Raw genomic sequence first — 12237 nt, 5'->3', positions numbered from 1 at the left:
ACGTGAGCATGAGAGCCTGAAGACCCAGGCTATGGTCTGAAGGCACATGTGGCCAGCTCCCTGCTGAAGCTAAGCAGAGCCAGGTCTGGTCAATGCCTGGATGGGAGACTGCCTGGGAGCCATATGCCTTGGGTTTCAATCATGAAAAAGAAAGGCAGGGTAGAAATTTAATAAATAAATAATAAATAAGACCTGCTGTCGGGTGTAGTGGTCCAGGGTCTCAGGCCCTTAATGTTTTTGGGAGCAGAGTCCCAATGTCTCCAAGCATCCTATGAGCCAATGAGCATGAAAGGAGAGTGTATTAGCCACTGAGACAAATCTTGTCCTCTTCTAATTGGAGCCTATTAGCGTGAAAAGAGGTGAGCAGAAGACTCTTTTCGGTAACTAACACACTCCTCTTGCATGCTGATTGGCTCCTACGGACATCTGTTGTTCTGGAAGAAGGTGCACATGGGAGTGTGGCAATGACGATAAAGAGCAATCAAGTGACTGAGGGGATGTGACTATGAGGGGGCGTGGCGATCATGAAGGGACCCTGCACCTCTGAATTTGTCACTACACTACTGCCTGCTGTCCGTCAGACAAACCATTATGTAGTTAAATGAGCAAACAGTCTGACCTGGTATTAAGAGTTTCCTATGGGTGAGATCCAACTAAATCATAGTCAAAGTGGACTGAATTTAAATGGTTCTATTTTAGGAACGGCTAGCATTGAATGTCACTATATGTGTGTTGAATTTTTGACAAAAGGTTGCAACCAATGCTGTGCATGTAGATTTCCCACTCACAGAATGGGACTTAACCTTCTCCTCTCGCTGTGTGCCTTCAAAATGTGCTCCAGAAGGTCCCCCAACCCACTGGAACAAATTTTGAGGGTGTGTGTAGGCTGCAGGAGAGGAAAGAGGAGGGAAAATGTCTGTTGCACAAGCAGAATTCTGCTGCAGTAGTGGAATAGCAGTGTTGGATACAATCCACGGGCTGCACTCCTTAGTTTATCCGCTCAGTTGAGGCCAATGGTACTTACAACAACACTTTATGTAAACTAGTACCCCCTTTATACCTTTTAACCATCCTTGCAGATCTGCAATCAGGGCAGAGATTTCCACAGGTTTTCAGTGCAAATATAATACTTAAAGGTTATTTAAGTTTACATTCATGCTTTGATACTGGACCAGAATGGAGCATTTAAGACAGGTGTGGGGAACCTTTGGCCCTCCAGATATTGCTGAACTACAATTCCCATCAGCCCCAGCAAGCATGGCCATTAGTTGGGGATGATGGGAGTTGTAGTTCAACAACATCTGGAGAGTTAGAAGTTCCCCACACCTATTTAAGATATTATCTTGTGTGTATATGACATGAGTGGTCTTCTCCAGGCAAACCATATCAAGGATTTTCTCATGCTGTTGTATCCCTGGTCTCCCTAGTTATCCCCTAATAATTTCTGAAGAATTACATATTAAAATATTAAATACTGATGTCAACCCACCAGCTTTCATGCCTGCCTATAACAAAGCCTACAACTTGTAACTGAAAAAATACTACATTCATTCTTCCCTGATTGCGCTTTCCTCTGTAATTTCCACTGTGTTAAATTTCAGATTGTAAACTACTTGGCGCAAGGATAGCTTGCACTCTGTAAAGTGCCATGTATGTTGATAGTGCTATATGAAACAAAAGTCAGTAAATCTTATTGGACCAAAATTATTAATATATTGTTTAGAAAGGCATTTTCAACTAGTTCAACAAGAACGTTTGGGCATTTGAAATCATACAAAAATGACATACTTAAATAACTACTCATGCAACAGAATCGTGATAAGGCACTGAAAAATTACAACCAGAAGGAAAGGGTTGTCTAGAACATTTCTTCCCTCTGTGCTAGTTTTCTACTTGCACGGAACAGCCATCAAAAGTTATATTCTCCATCTTTAAACTGAAATGGTAGTTTTTCTAGTACCTCATTCTGTTGCATGTTCACTGACACCCCCCCCAAAAAAACCAATCTATAGTATTAACTTCATCTAGGAAATGCTATATTTATTTTACAATCCTAAACATATTTACTAGGGAATAAGTAATTTAAGAGTAAACATGCATAGGACTGTGCTGTTACTCAGTGTACAACTACCAGATGTTTCTGCCCTGCCTTAGTGTATCTGACTTAACCCAATATGTTTCTAAATCTTAAAAACTTTCCAATATTAAAAGGTAACTTGTCCTTTTTGATCAACATTCATAGGCAGAATCAATGAAACATCTGGTCCAACCCCTTGGAAAGGGCAATAGGTTTCACATTTCCTGCAGCTACAATGAACAAGTTTAAAAAAGGAATGAGATAATTTACTTGAAGACATTGGAGGATAATGTGTATATGGCATCACACTAAATTTGAGTCACTAAGTTCCGTATTTGTAAAAACCAACCATTTCACCTATAAGCACATACTGAAAGCAATAATAGATTAATCCAATGTTCTAAAAAACTCCAAGAGCTCAGGATTTTTCTCATAAACTTTTTAAAAAGCAGGCCAATCAACAAGGGCATGATCTAGCCAAAGTTAATCACTTTTAAATCCCACTAATTCAGTTAAGAAACAATACTTGCTTAACTTTGGCTGGGCTGTTGCAATGATATTGCACAACCACCTTTTACCAAGGACAACTGAATATAGGTGGTTAAAGCATGTTAAAATATAGCTAAACTAATCTGCGCTGCAGTAATCTTAAGAATATAGTCCTAAAAGGCATGGTAAGTACTTTAGTGTCTGTTGACACTGCTCTACATGGCTCAGAAATGTTGTGACAAATCTCACAAACTGCAATGGCTTTAGAAAGTCTTTGCTCCTAGTATATGAAGTACATTTATCTATAGAATGAAGCCTGTGTGAACTTGATGTAAATTCTACATATGGACTTAAATTGACGAAAACAGTAACACACAGTTCCCTACAATCAAGTTATTTAAGAAAAGCAAATGAATTATCTCCAGCATAGTGGCTCATAGAACTGGGTGTCTGAACCATCCAATGTGCTAACAAAAGCATTAAAAAACCTATATCCATTATTTTAATGAGACCATATGTTCCATATAATCTTATACATAGCACTCCTTGGCATTGTAGCAAATTTCATGGAGAACTGATTAAACTGGATCCATGAACTAAAAAAATTGTTTACTATCTGGAATTGACTCAAACGGAAACTGAGTAAAGGATTATCACTACACAGCTGTATATTATTTATTTTAATTTTAAAAAATTATATCCTGCTTTTCATCATATAGGTAAAATGAGGAAACAGAGGAAGCTTTATTATATTTATGGGGAAATTATAGGCTAGCCAGTGCGGTGTAGTGGTTAAGGTGTTGGACTACGACCTAGGAGACGAGGGTTCAAATCCCCACACAGCCATGAAGCTCACTGGGTGACCTTGGGCCAGAGGAAGGCATTGGTAAACCTCCTCTGAATACCACTTACCATGAAAAACCCTATTCATAGGGTCACCATAAGTCAGAATCGACTTGAAGGCAGTCCATTTCCATTTTTCAAGTTTAGAAAATTAGAAAAAAATTAAAGATGGAATTTAAGACTTATAAATTGATGATGAAATGCAACAATCATATCTGAACGTCTTTCAGTATTTATAACTAAGACATATAGCCCACAGCTGAGTAATGAAACACAGTCCTCTCGAGAAAGGGAACAGAATGAAAATCTAATGCAGAAAGATAATATACCAAAATTATTAAACAGATTATATGGAATTATTATGCAATAAATACTTATCAACCTAAAAAGGAAGGTTTGGGACACGAGATACCACCAGATGCTTGGAAATGGCTTTGACAAAACATTCCACAACAATTAATATAAACTTTAAAAGTTTTATAAATTTATGTTTCAATTGTATTTTGCCTCTTCAAAGATTAACCGATTTTGGGGAAGGGCAACTAATATTTATTGGAGATGAAAGGCAATAAATACTTATATGAAGCATATTTTGGTCTTGCCCCAAAGTGTTTTTTTAAATTGATATAAAGAAATAAATTGAGATTTTAACAGGATATGAATTACCAGCAGACCCACTAGCTATTTTTATTTGGTTAGGTAAAAGACCTACAGTGCAATCGCAATGACAGGGAAATGGCGGGAGGGGAGACCGGCAGAGGAGCCAGAGAAAAGCTCTGTGGCATCCACTCCCCATTGGGAAGCTGCTCTGGCTGAGTGTCAGCTCCATTGGGAGCTGAGCATGGGAGCTGGCAGGGAAGAGCCAGCTCCCATGAACAGGCCTAGTGGGGGATAAACGGTCCCCGTAGGCTGCCATGGGAATATTTTTACTGTGCTGGCTTATTAGGAATTCTCATGGGGACTGAGACCTGTGGGAGCACTCTGAGGGGGACTTGGATGTTGCGCAAGTGCCCCCCACGGCTCCTCTCTACCATGCCCCTGAACCACTCCATTTTTGGGGCTACCTCTGGCTTCTGTTGGTTCTCCATTTGCCAGGCTGGCTGTCCCTGGCAGATCCCCATTGGCACCAGCAGGCTCCTGGTGACACCGCAGCTCAGCCGGGATGGGGAGCGTCTGCTGGTGGAGCTTGGTGGCTCCAGGAGCTTGCCAGCTCACCAGGGGTCTGCCTCATCCACCTCCACACAATCTGGTGAAATAGGACTTAGATTGCACCCTACATTTGTTGGAGGAGAGAGAAATAGTAATAATTTTTTTAAAGGCCACTTGTGCTACAATTTGTTATAACTGGGGGGGGGGCAACTCCAACTTTAGAAAGACTGGATTTTACAGGTATGGTAAATTTAGTTACAGCTTAATGGTAAAATTAAAGACAATCTAATAAACATTACATTGAAAAATGAAAATTTTTGTTATGCTATCCATATATTTTAGTGTGAACATTGTAAAATATTGCAAAGACAGATTTAATATAACAATGTATTGCACTGGCTGCCCATTAGCTACCTGGCTAAGTTCAAGGTTCTGGTTTTGGTGTACAAGTCCTATGCAGCTTGGGACCAGGATACCTGAAAGATTGTCTTACCCCTTATATATCTAGTTGATCACTATGCTCTGCAGGTGAGGACCTCCTGTAGATACCATCTTATCAGGAGGTCCATTCTGCACAACATAGGAAGTGGACCTTTAGTGGTGTGGAACGTACCCTTTAGAATTCCCTCCCCTTAAACATTAGACAGGTGCCATATGTTATCTTTTCAGCACCCACTGAAGACCACCTTCTTTCAACAAGCCTTTTAAGTAGAGACCTTATCCCAGTCTGCATCTGTGTTGGAATTGCTTTTAAAGATGTTTTTAAAGCTGTTTTCAAAGCTGTTTTTAAGATGTTTTGTTCTAATATGGTTTAGTTTTTAAGATGTTTTAGAGTGCTTTTAGTGTTTTTGTTTGCCACCCTGGGCTCCTTCTGGGAGGAAGTGTGGGATAAAAATTAATCCAAAAGAGCAGTTTGTTTTTATCAATTAATAAAAGTGTAAGGACTTCCCCAAGTTAATGTCCTCAAGATATTGTGGATTACAACTCCTATCAACCTCAGCCAGCATGAGCAACGGTCAGGATGACTGGATTATAGTCTGAAGCTTCTGGAATGCACCAGGTTAGGTAAGGGTGAAAAAAACTATATCCCATGTCACTAATTTCCATGTATTTATTCCTAGCTCAGTGCTAGAGTAACAGCTTTGCATGTAACTCCTCTGTTGCTCCACTTGCACTGGCTAATGATACATTTCCAAGCTTAATTTCCAGCATCACCAGGTAGGACTGGGAAAGACTCCTGTCTGAAACCCTGGGAACCAATGCCAGTCAGTGAGCATGCAAGACATAGGCAACTTCCTACATTAAAAAAAAAAAAATCCGATGCCCAAAGGCTTAAGGAAATAAAGCATTGCATTTCAAATTAAAATACAACGCTAAAATAGAAGACTAAAACCCGAAGAATCCAACACAGCAGTCTGCCTTTGCTTTATATATGACATTTTAGTTTGGAGGTTTTATTTTGACTTTTTATTTCTATCTTATATAAAAAAACCCTTTCCATGTATCATCATTAAAAAAAATAAGACCAACTTCTATTCCAATCAGGTATTAGGTTGTGACAATTGCATCTGTTTTAAGATCTCATGGGTCCATAATATGGCTTAGATCTGGACTGCAGGTTTCCAAAATGCATTCCTATGCTTTAATTACTATTTAATGGATGTGAAAATGATGAGAATGGTTTAGAAGTAGTGCTTGGCAGACTGCTCCCAAAAAATGATATTGGTAAAGCATCAAAATTGTGACAGGCCTGTACTGGCCATGGATAGATTCAGCATTCACAGGTAGCATATTGCTAAGCTTAGTACGGCTGCATCAACTAGACATGCAATTGGGGGAAACAGTACCAAGCTGCTAACTTTACTATTTCTATTGTGTATTAAGACAAAATGACTGAAAGACAAAACTTTGAAGTGTTTTAAGTAGACAGAATAATCCTACCTATAGGATGCCAGAGTAATGTAGGATGGCATGTTACACTTATTCCAAACTCCGTTCAGAAGTCCCTTAAAGGGGCTGCTGCTGGCTGAACTAGCAGGTGATTGTAGGCCCAAGGTTTAAGGATTAGGCTCTAGGTCATGTGATCAAGCTGAACAGGGTTTGGAATAGGCGCACCATCTCCGCCACATCCCCACCATTCCCTTGGAATGCCCTATTTTGGGGATTTACGCCAGTGTGAATTATGCTGGCTAAGCTGGTGGTAAGGGTACATACCCTGGCTGAGTCAGGGATACACTAGTGTGAGAAACTTACACTGGCATAGCCGTGGTTCAACTAGGAAAGTACACAATTTTCCAAATCCAAATTCTCTCATCATGGTGGATCTTGGGTTTGGATTGCACTGGAAGTCTCTTGGGTCCAGTGCTATCAATATACTGATTGGCACCCATCCTCTCTCCTTTCCATCTGAGTCCAAGGAGGCTGTGGAGATTTTAAACCAATGCCAGATCAGTAAAAACTTAATATGGGCCAATTAACTGAGACTTAACCCAGAGGTTCTCCTCATCAGTAAGAATACTGATCAGGGAATAGGATTATTGCCTATATTGGATGGAGTGGCACTCCTCCCCAAAAACTAGGTTCACAGCTTAGTACTCGAGCTAGCTTTGTAGGGTCTGTGTTCAGGACTCTTTGCCCAGCTTAAGCTGGTACACCAACTGCACCCATTCTTAGAGATCTGGTTATGGTGGCACATGCCATAGTTACCTGTCTGGGCTGCTGTCAGCACATCTGTTATGGTGGTTGCCCTTAAAAAGCATTTGGAAACTGCAGCTGGTATGAAGACTGGGGCTAGTCCTCTGGAACATGCAACTCCTTTGTTGCTCCAATTACCCTGGTTAATGATCCAGGTTATCACCTTTAAAGCCCTAAATTGCTTGGGAGTAGGATTTCAAAGAACTGTCATGTAAACTTTCTCCATCCGAGATCAGCCAAATATGCATTTTATATGTCCCATCTTTGTCAGAGTGATAGACAGGAACACAAGGGGGGCTTCTCTGTGGCTATGTCCATGTTGTGGAACTAATAGCCCAGAAAATGTGTGCACACCCCTCCTTAAGACATATTTATGCTGGTAGGAGTTTAATTTAGCTCCTTAACGTGGCTTGGCATTTTATCTCTGTCTGCTTAGTTTTCTTTTGATGTTTTAATGTTCTGTTTTGATATAGATATATATCTGTATTTCATATATAGAACATTATATCTCACCTTTCCTCCAAGGAGCTCAAGGTGGCATACAAACATAGTTCTCCCCCTTCTGCTTTTGTCCTCACAACCCTGTGAGGTAGGCTAGGCTGAGAGAGAGTGACTGGCCCAAAATCACCCTGGAAACTTCATGGTTGACTGGGGATTTGAACCTTGGTCTCCCAAAGTCCAATCCAACACTATAACCACTACACCACACTGACTCACTCACATATTGTTAGCTACACTTGGCCACCTTTTCCATAGAAAGACAGGACAGAAAATTGGAGGGTACAGTAATATTATGGGGGCAGGGAGAGAATCTATGGTGGAAAGACCACCCAATCCAAATCTCTGCTATTTTCACACCTGCCCAGAAAGTTATGTGTGGGAGGAGGGAGCAGCTGAGAAAAAAAAAGTATGCCAGCTGGCATATTTTCCCTCTCTTGTCAAGGCAGCAGGAGAGTTCTGAATCTTCTAGACCGAAAGCCACAATCTGCACAAACTCCTCCCCTCCTACAGCTGCCAGAGTACCAATGGCATGGAGACTTTGATAACCACAATGAAGAGATCTCTGAGGGCAGACTCAGTGGAGAGAGAGGCCAACAATATCTTATCCCCCCAAGGACCCCTCCACAGACAGATCACAGGACTGCACCCTAAATACATCAAAATCCAATATAAAAATGTGAAATCTTTCCTATGGTAGAATTAAAAATTTTAATGCTAATATTTGCTTACTAAGCAACTAGATCATCACCAGCCACTTTTATACCCGCATCCCATTCTTCACGCAGTAGGAGTATAGGAAGGTATTATGTGGCCTGCAGATTCTTTTCACCCACAAGATCAGGTACTCGATTCTCCCTCACTGTCACTTTTACACTTTTAAGAATCCCAGCTGGCAAAAAGTAAGTTCCCCTCCCCAAACACTACACATTCTTTGTTCACACACAAGTTACTTCTTACTTGTTTCCCCTTTATGGCAGCAACATGAGGGAAGTATTAACACATAGTTTTCTCTGTACTCATGACTAGAAACAATGCAACTCCTAGTCTGCTAAAAGTAGGAAAGGCAGATTATTAATAAATCCTGTCAACCCATATTTTATGACAGAACTGCATTATACTGATGCATGGGAGGAACTACATCCCAAGCCACAAAGTCCTCTACCCATCCCACACAGCAGTGGGGGAAAGACACCTTGCTACTTACAAAAAGTGAGATATTTTACAACTGCTGTTGTGCATACTCGAAATACTGATGCACTAATTAAAGGACAAATATATACAATGTTACAAATACATATGTATAACATATTAAAGTTACCAGACTGGATATTCAAAATGCAACATGTTTGCAAACAAATTAAGCAGCAAAATATCATTCAAAATTTTAGATTTAATAAAGTTTCTATTAAACCGTATTCACATGTACATTTCAAATACACACAAAAACAGGACATACATAACTCACTGAAACATTAAATTTCAATTTTATTGTTCACGTGAATCTGAATTATATAAGCAAGCCTTGATCCTCAACTGTCTGTTTACCTTTAAAAAATCAAGTTATGAAACAGGAAGCTATATTAGCACAACCCTTGAATAATCAAAACTAAACAAAGGTAGACTTTTAGGAAAATACTTAAACAGTGAATCTTGAAATGGCTAGCCATTAAAGAAATATTTGTGTCAAATTAGAATGGATTCGAGGGTTAGCACAACTGACTCTATAACTAAGGCTCAATAAATTACCTTTACTTGAATATCCTATCTACATCATAGGAGTCATACATGTGCAGAACCACCTAACCCTCATTTGCAACCCTACGCAGATCTTCAATGAATGGGGCAAAGAGGAATGGATCCAGATATCCACCCTCTTCACATGCAAGTAATTGAAGGGGTTTGCTGCACAAAGTCAGAAATTAAAACACAAATAAAGCCATTTATACAGATGGGATAACAGGCCCATATACCACATGCAACAACTCTAATCAGCATATATGACAGTGAACCTTCCCATCAGTTTCTTGCCAGTTTGTGCATTATCTACACCTGATATCTGCACAAATTTTCAGTGTGGTAGGAGTCAAAAAGAATATCTTGCGTGTGTGCATCTCTGGATCATGGCTGCTATCTTGCTTTGACTTTTCCAGATTTAGTGACTGTAGAAGTTTGCTTTTGAAGAATTTGACTTTTTAAAAAAAAATGGAACTATTTTATAATATTTCTGCAAATCATAGACCAGTATCTAAACCCATGTCTGTAATACAGCACTTCCGCTCATGCACAAGAGGCAAAAAATCCCCTTGTACCTTATAAGGTGCCACTTCAGAGCACCCCCTCGACCTCTAGAGGAAACATTTTAGAGGCTGCAGGAGGCTGCACTTCAAAGGGGAGCTTAACAACTCATGTGGACAAGTGGAGCCAGTTTGGATCTCAGCCACAAAAATCAAATCTTTATTAACTAACCTCTAAAGCTATGAGAATGCTCAAGTTTCCCCCCCACACACACTTCAAGCAAGAGGCTCTTGATAATATATTTTCACCAATCCAAGGCTGATACATCTATGAAATTTTGGCAAATTTGGAATAATGCAGCAGAAACTTTTCCATGCAATGAGCAGGTCTGTGAACACAAGAGCAGAATGGCAGGAAACACACAACCAATCCATTATATAATTCCATGTGATCTTCAGCCTCTTTTCTGAAAGTTGACTCATTTTGCAACATTCTTGTTGTGTTCTACAAATGAGGCACATGTAGTATGTTGTAACGTACTTGATTGGTTATATGTTTGTCATTCTTGTGCTCTTCTCCAGCAGCCATCCATTTCCAATGAACTTTGCATAGGACAAGTTCATGATATAGCGAGCCTTTGGTCTTACTTACAAATGGTAACTAAATCACAGTATGTGCTACCAAAGGGCCAATCATCTGTGATACACATTGCAGAAGTATTACATTTTTTTTAAATATTTATCAGTATATCCTTAAATATATACTGCCTATTTAAAGATTGTATGAACACAATACAATAGCACAAAGGAGGTGAAAAGTACTTTGAGGCAAAATGTATGAATGTTTTTCACTTGAAGATTCTGGGTATGAATGATCTAACCACTCTCACTCGATAATTTATAATCCTAGCTACTTAAATTGAATTATTTTTGTATAAGTGATTCAGTGACTGCCATTGTTAAAGGAATGTTATAAAGCACAATACATTACATTTTGTAAGCTAGCCTAACACAAAAACAGAAAATGTGATTGACACACTTTTAAATTCTTTCCAGGATAATGCTTAAAACTTGAGATTTCAAGTTTTGAGATTTCAAATTTGAGATTTCAAAGTGACTAATGCAGCCATAAACTTTTTAAGTACATATGAACAATAGAAATTGTTCCTTTACAGAAGCCTAATGTTATCTCTTTCCCCCAAAATGGTCTCATATTAATAGCATCTTATTAGTAAAACACAAAAGTAAAACACCAAACCAGGTTTCATAAATGTCTTTGACAATCAAGTGATCTGCATATAGCAACATAAATAGGCCAGTCAAGAAATTTGCAGCATGTCTGTTTGCCTGGCATGAGCAAGATTGGTCTCCAGATAAGTAGTTGAGTAGCAAACAAGCCTTGCGTACCCTCCCCATCCACTACTGCCCTTGAAAGCCAGAAAAAGCATATGTGCAGCTAATAGAGAACTACACTGTGCTTCCTCAGATGGAAACAGTGCAGGGCTGCAATAGTTATCAAAGGGCCAAAACAGGCACTTGGAATAGTAATGCTGAAATAAGGCAATGGCCTCCTAAAAAAATGCATTTATAAATCTGATATAAGCCATTTTTATTTTGTTTAGATATAGAAACCAAGATGTTTGACAAAAGCATGTCTCCAGAAAAACACAAAAACTAGTGTTTAGAATGTAAAGTCAAGCTTCTCAAATAGTTGTCATATCAACATATTCCTTTATCAATAGAGAGAAAGCTGGTCTTTTATGTTAGATTTATTTTCCATTTACAACAGGACATATAAGGTTCTTTTGAAGGTAATGTTACCATCAGGTATTCCCAACAGTTATCTCTTAACCCACAACCATAATGTAGCACACTGGTATTTTAATATTTTCACTGAACTAAAACCATAAAGCTCAGACTCAAGACACTATTGTATTATACCAACATTTGATTGCTGAAATAATAGTACAAGAGAGCACAACAATTGAGTGACAATAAAAGTGGCAAACATCCAGTAAAATTTCACTACATGGTAAAAACTAAATTAGCACAATAGTTAAGCCTCATGCCAGATCAGCCTCAAGCATCTCATGAATTGGCTACTGCCTGTAGCGCAGTTCTAAAATAACGTAATGTGGTTTTAAGTAACTGCTGCCACTGTCCACATATGTATACAGTTCCAGCTTTTTCAACATATTTGATTTATTGCTTCTTTCATGACAAAGCTGCATAACTAGACACAAAAAAGCG

The 12237-nt window shown here is 39.2% G+C and overlaps 1 protein-coding gene across 7 annotated transcripts in view; it reads right to left on the bottom strand.

Annotated features, from left to right (window-relative positions):
* The window catches only part of N4BP2L2 (NEDD4 binding protein 2 like 2), a 34134-nt gene that overhangs the window by 12190 nt on the left and 9707 nt on the right, over positions 1-12237 (bottom strand). The gene's annotated exons all lie outside the window — the stretch shown is intronic.

This window comes from Rhineura floridana, chromosome 5, assembly GCF_030035675.1.
Source record: "Rhineura floridana isolate rRhiFlo1 chromosome 5, rRhiFlo1.hap2, whole genome shotgun sequence".
NCBI lineage: Eukaryota > Metazoa > Chordata > Lepidosauria > Squamata > Rhineuridae > Rhineura > Rhineura floridana.
This window is presented reverse-complemented; position numbering and strand designations above follow the sequence as displayed.